The sequence below is a fragment of the Thunnus albacares genome, chromosome 10, assembly GCF_914725855.1.
Source record: "Thunnus albacares chromosome 10, fThuAlb1.1, whole genome shotgun sequence".
NCBI classification, from domain to species: Eukaryota; Metazoa; Chordata; class Actinopteri; order Scombriformes; family Scombridae; genus Thunnus; species Thunnus albacares.
The window spans coordinates 34,719,520-34,731,655 of record NC_058115.1 but is presented as its reverse complement, the minus strand read 5'-3'; the positions used below and the strand labels follow the sequence as shown (position 1 = coordinate 34,731,655).

The following is a 12,136-nucleotide window of genomic DNA, read 5'->3' as shown; positions in this document are numbered from 1 at the left end:
ACTCTGACTGACAATCACTTTGATGGAATCACACCGAATATTTAATATGTTAAATTCTAAGTTGTGTTCATGTCTAAAAGTGCATTAATCATAGTAATGACTAAACTATAAAACATTTATTACAACTAAAGACTCTGCTGCCACACTGACTTCAAACATGATGCCGACTGAAACAGAACTGAGTTTGTTAAGACATTTGTCATGAATTCTGCTGTTGTAAAATACACTGAGTGAACTTCAACTGGACCTGATCGAGTTCAATCAGCCAACATGTGAGAAGGCTGACATGAGTTGTCTGTAAATCCTCACTGTGGTCATTAAAGAGTATGTAGAGTTTATACATACCTTAGTACAGATAAAGTAATTATAGTAGGTGATTTTAATATTCATGTGGACGTTGATAGTGATCCCACTCACCGTCTTAACCACACCCTAGACCTTGTTCTAACTTATGGGATTGAAATTGAACATTTAATAATTTTTCCACAAAATCCTATTTTATCAGATCATTTTTTAATAACTTTTGAATTCCTATTACTGGATTACACACCATTAGATAAAAATGTCCTCACTAGATGTCTATCTGATAGTGTTGTAGATAAATTTAAGGAAGCAATTCCGTCAATACTGAATTCACTGCCATGTCTCAATACTACAGAGGACTCTTATGTTAACTTTAGTCCCTCCCAAATTGATAATCTTATTGATAGTGCTGCAGGCTCACTAAGACAAACACTCGACTCCATCGCCCCCTTAAAAAAGAAGATAATAAACATAAGAGGTTAGCTCCATGGTATAACTCCCAAACCCGCAAATTAAAGCAAACATCGCAAAAATTGGAAAGGATTTGGCGTTCCACCAAAGTAGAAGATTCTCGCTTAGTCTGGCAAGATAGTCTTAAAACATATAGGAAGGCCCTCTGTAATGCCAGAGCCGCCTATTACTCAGCATTAATAGAAGAGAATAAAAACTGCCCTAGGTTCCTTTTCAGCACTTTGGCCAGGCTGACAAAGAATCATAACTCTACTGATCCATGTATTCCTATAGCTCTCAGTAGTAACGACTTTATGAGCTTCTTTAATGATAAAATTCTAACTATTAGAGACAAAATTAACCATCTCCTGCCCTCAACAGGCACCGTTCTCTCCCCAAACACAGGAACCTTGGTAACGGCAGTAAATCCTGACTTATATTTGGACTGTTTTTCTCCAGTAGACTTGTCTGAACTAACTTCAATGATTTGTTCAGCTAAACCATCAACCTGTCTCTTAGATCCCATCCCAACTAGGCTGCTTAAGGAAGCCTTACCCTTAGTTAGCACTTCTTTACTAGATATGATCAATCTGTCTTTAGTAACAGGCTATGTACCACAGTCCTTTAAAGTAGCTGTAATTAAACCTCTTCTTAAAAAGCCTACTCTTGATTCAGGTGTTTTAGCCAATTATAGACCTATATCTAACCTTCCATTTCTATCCAAGATCCTTGAGAAAGCAGTCTCTAATCAGTTATGTGACTTTCTACATAACAATAGTTTATTTGAGGATTTTCAGTCAGGATTTAGAGCGCATCATAGCACAGAAACAGCACTGGTGAAAGTCACAAATGACCTCCTAACTGCATCAGACAAAGGATTTGTCTCTATACTAGTGCCGCATTCGACACAATTGACCATCAAATCCTTTTGCAGAGACTGGAACATTTAATTGGCATTAAAGGAACTGCATTAACCTGGTTTAAGTCCTATTTATCAGACCGATTACAGTTTGTACATGTGAATGATGAATCCTCCGTGAAGGCAAAAGTTAGACACGGAGTTCCACAAGGTTCTGTACTTGGACCAATTCTATTCACCTTATATATGCTTCCTTTAGGTAATATTATTAGGAAACACTCCATAAATTTTCATTGTTATGCAGATGATACCCAATTATATTTATCAGTGAAGCCAGATGAACCCAATCAGTTAAACAAACTCCAAACATGCCTTAACGACATAAAGACCTGGATGACCTGCAATTTTCTACTACTAAATTCAGATAAAACTGAAGTTATTGTGCTTGGCCCTAAACACCTTAGAAACACATTATCTAATGATATAGCTACTCTGGATGGCATTACCCTGGCCTCCAGCACCACCGTAAGGAATCTGGGAGTTATCTTTGATCAGGATATGTCCTTTAACTCCCACATAAATCAAATTTCAAGGACTGCCTTTTTTCACTTACGTAATATCTCAAAAATCAGGCACATCCTGTCCCAAAAAGATGCAGAAAAACTAGTTCACGCATTTGTTACTTCTAGGCTGGATTATTGCAATTCCTTATTATCAGGCTGCCCTAACAAGTCTCTAAAGATTCTCCAGCTGGTCCAGAACGCAGCTGCACGTGTTCTGACTAAAACTAGAAAAAGAGACCACATTTCTCCCATTTTAGCTTCACTACATTGGCTTCCTGTAAAATCTAGAATAGAATTTCAAATCCTTCTCCTAACTTACAAAGCCCTTAATGGTCAGGCACCATCATATCTTGAAGAGCTCATAATACCGTATTATCCCACTAGAACACTGCGCTCCCAGTATGCAGCTTACTGGTGGTTCCTTCAGTCTTTAAAAGTAGAACAGGAGGCAGAGCCTTCAGCTATCAGGCTCCTCTTCTATGGAACCATCTACCGGATTCAGTCCGGGGTGCAGACACCCTCTCTATGTTTAAGAGTAGGCTTAAAACTTTCCTTTTTGATAAAGCTTATAGTTAGGGCCGACCAGGCTCGCCTTGGATCAGCCCTTAGTTATGCTGCTATAGGTCTAGACTACTGGGGGACTTCCCATGATGCACTGAGCTCCTCTCTCCTCCTCCTCCTCTCCATCTGTATGCATTCATGTAACATCAATGCATGTCACTAACTTTGCTTCTTCCCCGGAGTTTTTTGTGCTTTCTCATCTCACAGGAAAACCTGACTCCCGGGCCGAACCTTCGCGGTCCTTCACAGTCCTGATGGCATCCTTCCCTGTCTGTTGATGCTTGTGCTTGTTGTTGTTTGTTGTTGTCATTGTTTTTCTTCTGTCCCCCCTCCCCCTTTCCCTCTCCCTTTCTCTCTCTCAACCCAACCGGTCAAAGCAGATGGCCGCCCACCAAGAGCCGGGGTCTGCTTGAGGTTTCTACCCGTTAAAGGGGAGTTTTTCCTTACCGCTGTCGCCAAGTGCTGCTCATGGGGGAACTGTTGGGTCTCTGTAAATTAAAGAGTACGGTCTTGACCTGCTCTATGTGAAAAGTGCCCTGAGATGACTTCTGTTGTGATATGGCGCTATATAAATAAAGATTGATAAATAAATACTTAAAGTCTGAATCAACCAGATAACAGTGTGGTCAGTCTGCTGGATGTTTCACATTAACTGAACTCTGTCTGCTCAGCAGCTGACGTTGATCTATTGAAATCCCACAGCCAATCACAGCTGAGTAACATACAGCTTCAGCTTGTTTCAGCCTTCCATCAAAACATTTATGTCCTTTAACAGGTTGGACAACAGTCCACTGAAGTATAAATAACGTTTTATTAAAGAAGTATAAATGGAGTTTCTCTTCCAATAAGACTTTGTTGTTGAAAATTGTTCTTTAAAATATTTAGTAACATTACTGACATTATAAACTAATCTGATGTGGACTTACTCTTTCTTTGGAGAATGTTGCTTTTTAAAGAATATTTTTTCAATCATGGAGCGGTCACTCTTCATGGACACACAGCTGGGTCCAGGTCCAGGTCCAGGTCCAGGTCCATGTCCAGATCCAGGTCCAGGTCCAGCAGAGTCTGGTCTGTGCTGCTTCTTTGTTCTTCAACACAACACACACAGAGCTCTGAGTGTGAATAATGATGGTGGAGTGATGTGAGTGGAGAACAGTGATGGACAGTTAGAGATCCTCATCTCACCTCTGAGCTTTGGTCTGGCTGTCATGTTCCCCACACAGAGAGCTTTTAGAGGGAGGGACTCCCTCCTCTCTGTCCTCACACTGATCCATAGCAGAGAAACACCTTCACACAAACACAACAACAAGCTCATTCATTACAACAAGCTGCACATCACACCAGCACTGCAGTTACAACATCGTCATTCTTGATTCAACCACCAGATGGCAGCAAAGTAAAACATTATTCTTCATTTCCACTGAGGTTTTATGTTTCATGTTTTACTTTCAGAAGCTTCCAGTTCTCTGTTGGCTTTTCATTTACCACTATAGAGCACATTTAATGGAGAGGAGCTGCTGGTGGAGTCAGCTGTGTGGCAGAAGAAATAAAAATACTCACCAGGTGAATTCAGATCCACATCCAGTCACAGAGTCTTTGTAGCTTCACCTGCAGAGGAAACACAGAGAGAGAAACTGCTGCTGATTCTCCTTCATCAGTCCTTCATCATCAGTCTGAGGACTCTGGTTTTCTATGGAGTCATTTGTACTTCTTGCTGTTTTAATTAAAGATTGTACTGAATGACACTTTTAATTTATTTACTTTGAATTTACACTTTTACAGATTGTAAGGATTGAAGGACAGACGTTTCCATGATTAATGGTTAAATTTATGGAGCATTGAACATTGATGTTGCACATTACCAACATCATCTACAGTAAAGATTAAAACAGGCAGAATAAGAGAGAACAAACTGTCTGACTCAATGATGTGACATTGATTTTATATTGATATAGTATAAAGATACTGAATGAAGGTTTGGCAGCAACATAAACTTTAGTTTCTATTGCTGCAGCTCTTAGCTTGGTTAAAATACTGAATATCATCAATGAAAAGATGTTTTCAACAGTTTGTCTGTGATATAGTTTAGAAAGATTTCAGAGTTTATTATTTTATGACTTTTTATTAGCTGTTAATCACTGACCATACCACCTGTGAAACAAAGTCTCCCTCACTACCAGCATGATACTGGTTATTAAACCATGCACCAGTTTAAAGGTGACTGAATGGGGCGATCCTTCATACTGACACTAAACTTCTCTGACAATGAATAAAATGTTTTACACAAACAAACTCAAGACTGTTTGAAACCGTTTGAGTTCATTTTATGTCAAACCTGTCAGAACATAATCACATGACTGTGTTTAAGTGCAGTTAGTGACGTGTTGAAAGCTGATAAAATGTGTATCTGTCAGGTTGATGAGCTGTTGTTGACTTGCTAGCTAGTGACAGTGTTCCTAATATAACTGCAGCACATTTTACTGTTTGATGAACAATAAATTCACTGCAGAACATCTATTAAAACATGGTTTACTTTTACTGCTCAACATTAAACACAACTAAACAGCATATTATTAATAATCTATTTCATTCATTTATGAAAAGCAGCAGCATCATACATTGAGCCTTTAACACTCAGTGTCAGCTGTGTATTTATTTGAGTCTCATTTATTATTATTGATGCACATATTACATGTTATATGCAGGTAATTTTTCAGAGTAACAACAGACAGTGAAAGGTTGACTGTTGGAATTAGTGTTAAAATAGTGCAGACGTGGAACAATGTGTGGCACAGGGGTAACATTCATTAAGACCTGCATTATTGTCTCTGATGCTGTGAAATACACGCAGTGATGGAGGAAACTCAACTGCAATCAAATACAACAGTTGTTGAAACAAGTAGATTGAAGGTCATTTGTGAGGTTTGTGATGTCACTATTCTTCAGCCAGCACATGGTCTCAGTTGGGTGTTGTGTGTTAGCAGCGACCCACGCTTACACAGTTCTATAGCAGCTAGTTTAACTGACATGCTAACATCCAGCATTTCATTCAAACTGAGCAGAGCAAACACTGACAGGCATCTTTTATTCTCCCTCTAAATGTTCTTGTTGCTGCATCATCTGTAGATTCTCTTTCCATCATAGATGCTTTCCAAGCTAGCAGCATACGAGCTGTCTGAGGCTAATGAGCTGCTAATAAAACCCTCTGAGTCATTTTTTACTGTTGGGTTAACTGTTATGTATTTTGTTCTTTTTCCTTTTAATCTTGTGGTATCTGTCTACTATATTAACTACTGACCAACACCTTTGTTCTCACTCTTGTTTATTGTATCTCAGCCACAGCTGTTCATTAAAGTCAGAGGAAAGGAGCTACATTACACATCTATCAGCGTCACAAAGTCTGAAAGCTCCAGACAGATTTAACCCCTTCCTCCACCACTGCCACACACACTCTGTATGTTGTATATTAAGATATTTTTATCTGTTTTTACTTCTATGTTTGAACTTTTTATGGACTGTAACTCTATTTTTACTCAGCATGTGACCCACATGTGTTCTCTGTGTTGCTTCTTCTTGTAAATAGCAAATAAAGTTATTTGAACTTGAAGCTGTCACTAATACAGACAGAGCAGGTTGTTGTTTTTCTCCACAAAGAAGACAAATGTTGGAAGTTATTGATCTGTGAACACTGACTCAGTACTGTCAGCTGTTATTGGACACTTTGAACAGTGACGCTAAAATGGAGGAAAACTTCCACCATGTTGATTTGTGTTGACTGTTAGTAGAGTTCTGAACTACAGATTTCTGCTGTTTCTACTGGAACTAAACTAACAAGATGAACAAAGAGTCATTCAAGAGTCAAACAGTGAAAACTGTCACAATACAAACAGAATAAAGTTACAATAAATACCTTTAGACGGAGAAAAGAAGCTGCAACACGACGAGAACAGAAAGAGAAACTAAATTCCCAAAAGAAAAAAAGAAGGAAATACCAGAGAGAGAGAGAGAGAGAGAGACAGAGAGAGAGAATTGAATTTTTGAATTTTTAAAACACCTTTATTTATCTAGTCGTCAGATCAACAAGCATTAAAAAACAACAGATTCAGCCCAGCATGTGTCCAAAGCAGAGCTCCTCCTCATCAATGGAGCACAGAACATTTTTATAACACCACACAGAAACAAAACAGTCCAGATCATTCATCAACCTGTAATAGTTGTGATCAATTTTTAGTCTGCTGGTTATCATTCTGATCAGTACGGTGATAACATCAAAAGCAGAAGAACCATTTATCTTGTTCTTTCTGCTGATATAAATGGCCATCTTAGCTTGGCCCAACAGAAAGTTGAACAACTGGCACTTGTCGCGAGTCCTCCTTGAGTATTTATAACCCAGGATGAAAACCTGTTTGGAGAAAACTTCCCCAAACTCACCAAAGAGCCTCTCCAAGAACAAAAACAGAGGAGTTAACCTCACACATTCCAAAAAACAGTGAAAAACAGTTTCTCTCTGAGGACAGAAAGGACAACACTCAGAAACACTTGGATTTAAAATAGAAATAAAAGCATTTACAGGCAGGACGCCATGTAAAACCCTCCACTGTAAGTCTCCCACCTTCCTGGTTAACGGGGTTTTATAAAGTGCTCTCCATTGAGGCCTCACCTCAGCACTCAGACCCAGGTGAGACCTCCATGGTGTGTCAGTACGCCCCCCCAACTTGGCTTTGTTCACCATCTTTACCAACAGCTGGTACATCATTTTTCCAGTTAAACCATTCAAGTTTGCACCTCCAGGTACAGCACAGTTCAACAAAACACCAGAACAGTCTTTAAAATCAGGAGTCAGTGTGATTGCTGGAAAAGGATCAGAGTCGGTGGGTAAAACAGAGCCCTGGCAGTATGAGACCAGGAGGTTCTGTTCAGTCTGTGAGAGCTGGTCTCTCCACACTCTGAGCTGGTTGGTTAGGAGTCTCTCTGAAAAAACTCCCAGCTGAGAAGCCAGAGCAGAAACCATCTCTAGCTTAGGTCCACACAGTCTCACCAGCTGACCCAGTGTGACGACTCCGGAGGAGACAAACCTCTCCATCATTGAGGTTCCCAGTCCACAGAGTGTTTTAAAACGTAGTCCATAGACGACAGGTTCCTTTAAAATCCAGTACAATGAGCTTTCACTCAGCGGCCTGTGCTTCTTAAACATGCCCCACACCTTGAACAGCCCCTGATAAAAATCAGAAAGCCCACTCAGTCTGCGGTTCTGTAGATCCATTAAAAACAAATTCTCAGTCAGTCCTTGACCTCCACCTTGGCCCAGGATCGCCCGAGCCACAGGCCTCCACACCAGATCAGCAGGGCCGGTCAGCAGTCTCTGAATGTGCTGGAGGCGGAAAACAGCACCCCTACTGGCCAGGTGAATCAGTCCTTGTCCTCCGTCGTCTTTAGCTAAGAACAATACACTCTGTGGGATCCAGTGGAGATGATCCCAGAAAAAGTCCACGATCACCCTCTGGATGTTTGACAGAAGGTTAGCTGGAGGATCAACAGAGTACAAACGGTGCCACAACATAGAAGCAATCAGATTATTAATAACCAGAACACGACCTCTAAAAGACAACTTTGGTAAAATCCACTTCCATTTTTTCAGTTTGCCTTCAGCTTTCTCTAAAACATTTTCCCAGTTCTTAGAGACAGTGGTGGGATCTCCAAGGTATACCCCGAGGTATTTGATGCCTCCTTTTTTCCAGGTGAGCCTCCCAGGTAAGCTGAGCTGCTTTAAACCATCACCTACCATCAGAGCTTCACTTTTTTCCCAATTAACTTTTGAAGAAGAGATCAGACCAAATTTTTCCACACTGTCAGCTAAAGAGTCAATGTCACTCTGTTTTTGGACCAGCACTATGACATCATCAGCATAGGCAGAAAGCTTAACAACAGAGTTGGAACCAGGGAGATTAAAACCAGAGAGTCGTGTTCTTAGTTTGTGTAAAAAAGGCTCTAAGGCCAATGAGTACAACATGCCTGAGAGGGGGCAACCTTGTCTAACCCCCCTCCCCACCTTAAAAGGAGCACTTAAACCACCATTTATTTTAAGTACACTTTCAATGTCTCCATACAAAGCCTGGATCTGGGCTATCAGACCTGGATTGAAACCAAAAGCTCTGAGTGTTTGCCACAGGTACATATGTTCAACCCGGTCAAAAGCCTTTTGTTGATCTATGGATATCAGCCCAAGATCTAACCCCAAAGAACTGGAGAGGTCCACAACATCTCTAATTAATGCTATGTTGTCTGTTACCAACCTGCCAGGTACACAGTAGGTCTGATCCACATGAATGACCTGCTCCATCACCTTCCTCATCCTGTTGGCCAGAACCTTGGACAGAAGCTTATAGTCGGTGCAGAGGAGAGAAACAGGACGCCAGTTTTTAATATCCTGTAACTCTCCTTTTTTAGGGAGGAGAGTCAGGACTGCTCTTCTGCAACTTTGAGGCAACCGGCCCTTCTTCACACTGTCATTGAGGACCATCAGGAGGTCCCCACCAAGCACCGACCAGAAAGTCTTATAGAAGTCGGCAGGCAGACCATCAATGCCCGGGGATGTTCCACCCCGCAAACCCTGCAGTGCAGCATACAGTTCTTCAGAAGATATCTCATTCCCCAGCTCTGCGTTGGCGTCCTCCGAGACCTTTGGCAGATCTGCATAGAAGAAACGAGACACCTCCGGATTCTCGGTGTACTCCGACCTGAACAAGTCACCATAAAAACTCGCTGCAAACCTGCGAATGTCAGCCGACTCCTGCAGCAGCTGCCCAGTATGTGAGCGTAGTGACATCATCTGCCTCCTCTGCCCATTTTTCCGCTCCAACCCAAAGAAAAAGTGAGAGGGAGCGTCCATCAAAGCCACATTTTGAAACCTACTGCGCACCACAGCGCCCCTTGCAGAGGTACCCAGCAAGTCAGCCAAGACAGACCTTTTAGTCTTGAGGTTCTCAATGTGTCCTCTTTCTCCTGTGGAGTCTGCAAAAGCCTGCAACTCCACCACTTCTCTCTCCAGAGCTCTTATAGACCTGGCCATGTTTTTGGAGACATTGAAAGTGTACTGTAGACATAGTTTCTGGATCTGACTTTTCCTAATATCCCACCATTGTTGCAAGGAGCTGTAGAGGGATTTTGTTTCTCTAAAATTTTTCCAAAAGAAATTAAAAACATCTTTAAAATTTCCATCTGATAAAAGCGATGTGTTAAAATGCCAATAAGCACTGCCAGATTGTATCTGCTTGATAAAAACAGAACACTGAACCAAAGAGTGGTCAGAAAAACCAACTGGACTTATAAAAGAACTTCTAAAAACATTTAAGTGATGTTTAAAGCAATAAAACCTATCGAGCCTGGCCATGGACAAAAGGTTGTCCTTAGTGTGGACCCAGGTGTACTGACGGTGGCTTTTATTAAAAACTCTCCACACGTCACTCAGCTCATGAGCTTCACTTAACTTTAAAATGCAATTTTTAGAAGCCACGTGTGGCTCTGGATGGTTCCTGTCCATTTTTGGGTTTTCCGTACAGTTAAAATCCCCTCCAAGGAACAGAAACTCATCCGAATTACATTTTTTAATTACATCACTTAAAATGTCATAAAAGTCAAGTCTTTCAGACCCTACAGTTGGTGCGTAAAGGTTGATAAATACCATTTTAACTTTTCCAAAATCAGCTCTTACTTTTAAAATTCTTCCTGCCACAACTTCCTCAACATCAATGTTAATGGGATTAAAATTTTGGTTAAATAAAATTCCAACCCCACCACTCATGCTGCTCTTATGACTGAGAAAAACCTCCCCCGCCCACTCTCTCCTCCATTCAGCAGCAATTTCTTCAGTACTGTGAGTTTCCTGAACAAAAGTAACATTCAAATGTTTCATACCAATCAGATTAAACAGAGAGGCTCTCTTGGTGATATCCCTCGCTCCATTCACATTTAAAGTGCCAATATTTAAAGTGCACATGTGCAAAATGGGCCAAACGTGGGATAAAAGCACACAAAATGGAAAACTTACAAACATATTATTCATCAGTGCGTATTTGAGTTTTCACCCTCAGAACTATTTTTTTCAGTCTGTAGATCTCTTGATCAGAGAAAACAGGCTGCCCAAACTCTTCTGTGTTTTTCATGTAACCTTTTACTGAGTCCAGAAAAAGTTGCAAGTCTGGAAAATAGTTGTCCACCTTGACTTGTCTCAGCCCCTTTGTGTCCTGTAAGAACTTTTGTACTCTAATGAAAGAATATCCACTCTCTAAGTTCTCAGAGGTCTCATTTTCACAGTCAGAGTGGAACCTTTCCTCTGGTTGAGAGGATGGACACTCTGTCACTGACTTTGACACCTTTTTTATTCTGCCTTCAACTTGTTTAGTTTCTGTATTCTTTCGTTTCACTGATGATTTCACCACATCCTCATCCATGCACTCTTCCTCCTCCTCCTCTAGTACAGACTCTGCCACCCTGGCAGCAGTCTGTCCCATCCTGCTCATTTCCTTCCTGACAGTTTCCTCCTCCTGATTCCTGCTATCATTTCCCTGTTTAACACCTGTCTCAGCTTCCAAATCTGTTTGTGAATCAGGTGACCCCCCGTCAGCTGTCTCCTTTATGCTTGTATCACCTTGTATGTTTTCATCTTGAGACGCTGCCCCGCTCGACGCAGCACGGACCGGCGACCCAGGCGGCTCCGCAGCAGGAGCCGGACCCGGCTGCACCGGCGGCCCCGACGGCTCCGCGCCAGGTGCCGGACCGGCCGCCCCTCCCCTCTCTGGGCATGAGCGAACGAGGTGCCCCTCCATACCACAACCAAAGCACTTCATATTGTCAGTTGTAACGTGTAACGTGTAATCAAAGTCATCAACCTTGAACTTGAAAGTTAGGTGTAAGTCTTCCTCATTTCTGTTGAGAATCATGAAAACTTGTCTGCGAAAAGACATGACATGTTTTAACTGAGGGGATTTACAGCCCAGAGGAATCAGTTTTATGGGCGATACGAGTTGCCCGTGCCTGGACAACTCTTTCGCCAGCACTTCATTTCTAATGAAAGGTGGAACATTTGAAATGAGGACTTTTTTAGCGGGGTTCACCAACGAAAACACCGGAGTGAAGGTGTCCTGAATAACCACGCCGCTCTCAACCACACGGTTTACTTTGTCCACGCTGTCCAGAAATACAACCACAGAGTTGTTCATCCGGGAGGCAGATTTAATGCTGCCATACCCAACAACCTCCCCAACAGCCAGACTACACTCCTCCACACTGCATCTAACCGCCGGAGCCAACTTAATGGCGTGCCGGCGAGTTAGCTTCTCCAAGCCGGAGCCTCCACCTGCTGTCATGCTGACCAGCAAAGCTGGCAGCTGACGCCACCTAC

The 12,136-nt window shown here is 41.8% G+C and overlaps 1 protein-coding gene and 1 long non-coding RNA gene across 2 annotated transcripts in view; both read right to left on the bottom strand.

The window, feature by feature from the left end:
- The window catches only part of LOC122990128 (NLR family CARD domain-containing protein 3-like), a 96,502-nt gene that overhangs the window by 22,458 nt on the left and 61,908 nt on the right, over window positions 1-12,136 (bottom strand). The gene's annotated exons all lie outside the window — the stretch shown is intronic.
- On the bottom strand, window positions 3,986-6,730 carry LOC122990071. Its single transcript, XR_006405243.1, has 3 exons — window positions 6,647-6,730; window positions 4,297-4,344; window positions 3,986-4,023 (listed from the first exon to the last, which is right to left on the bottom strand). It is a non-coding gene; the product is annotated as an uncharacterized LOC122990071 (long non-coding RNA).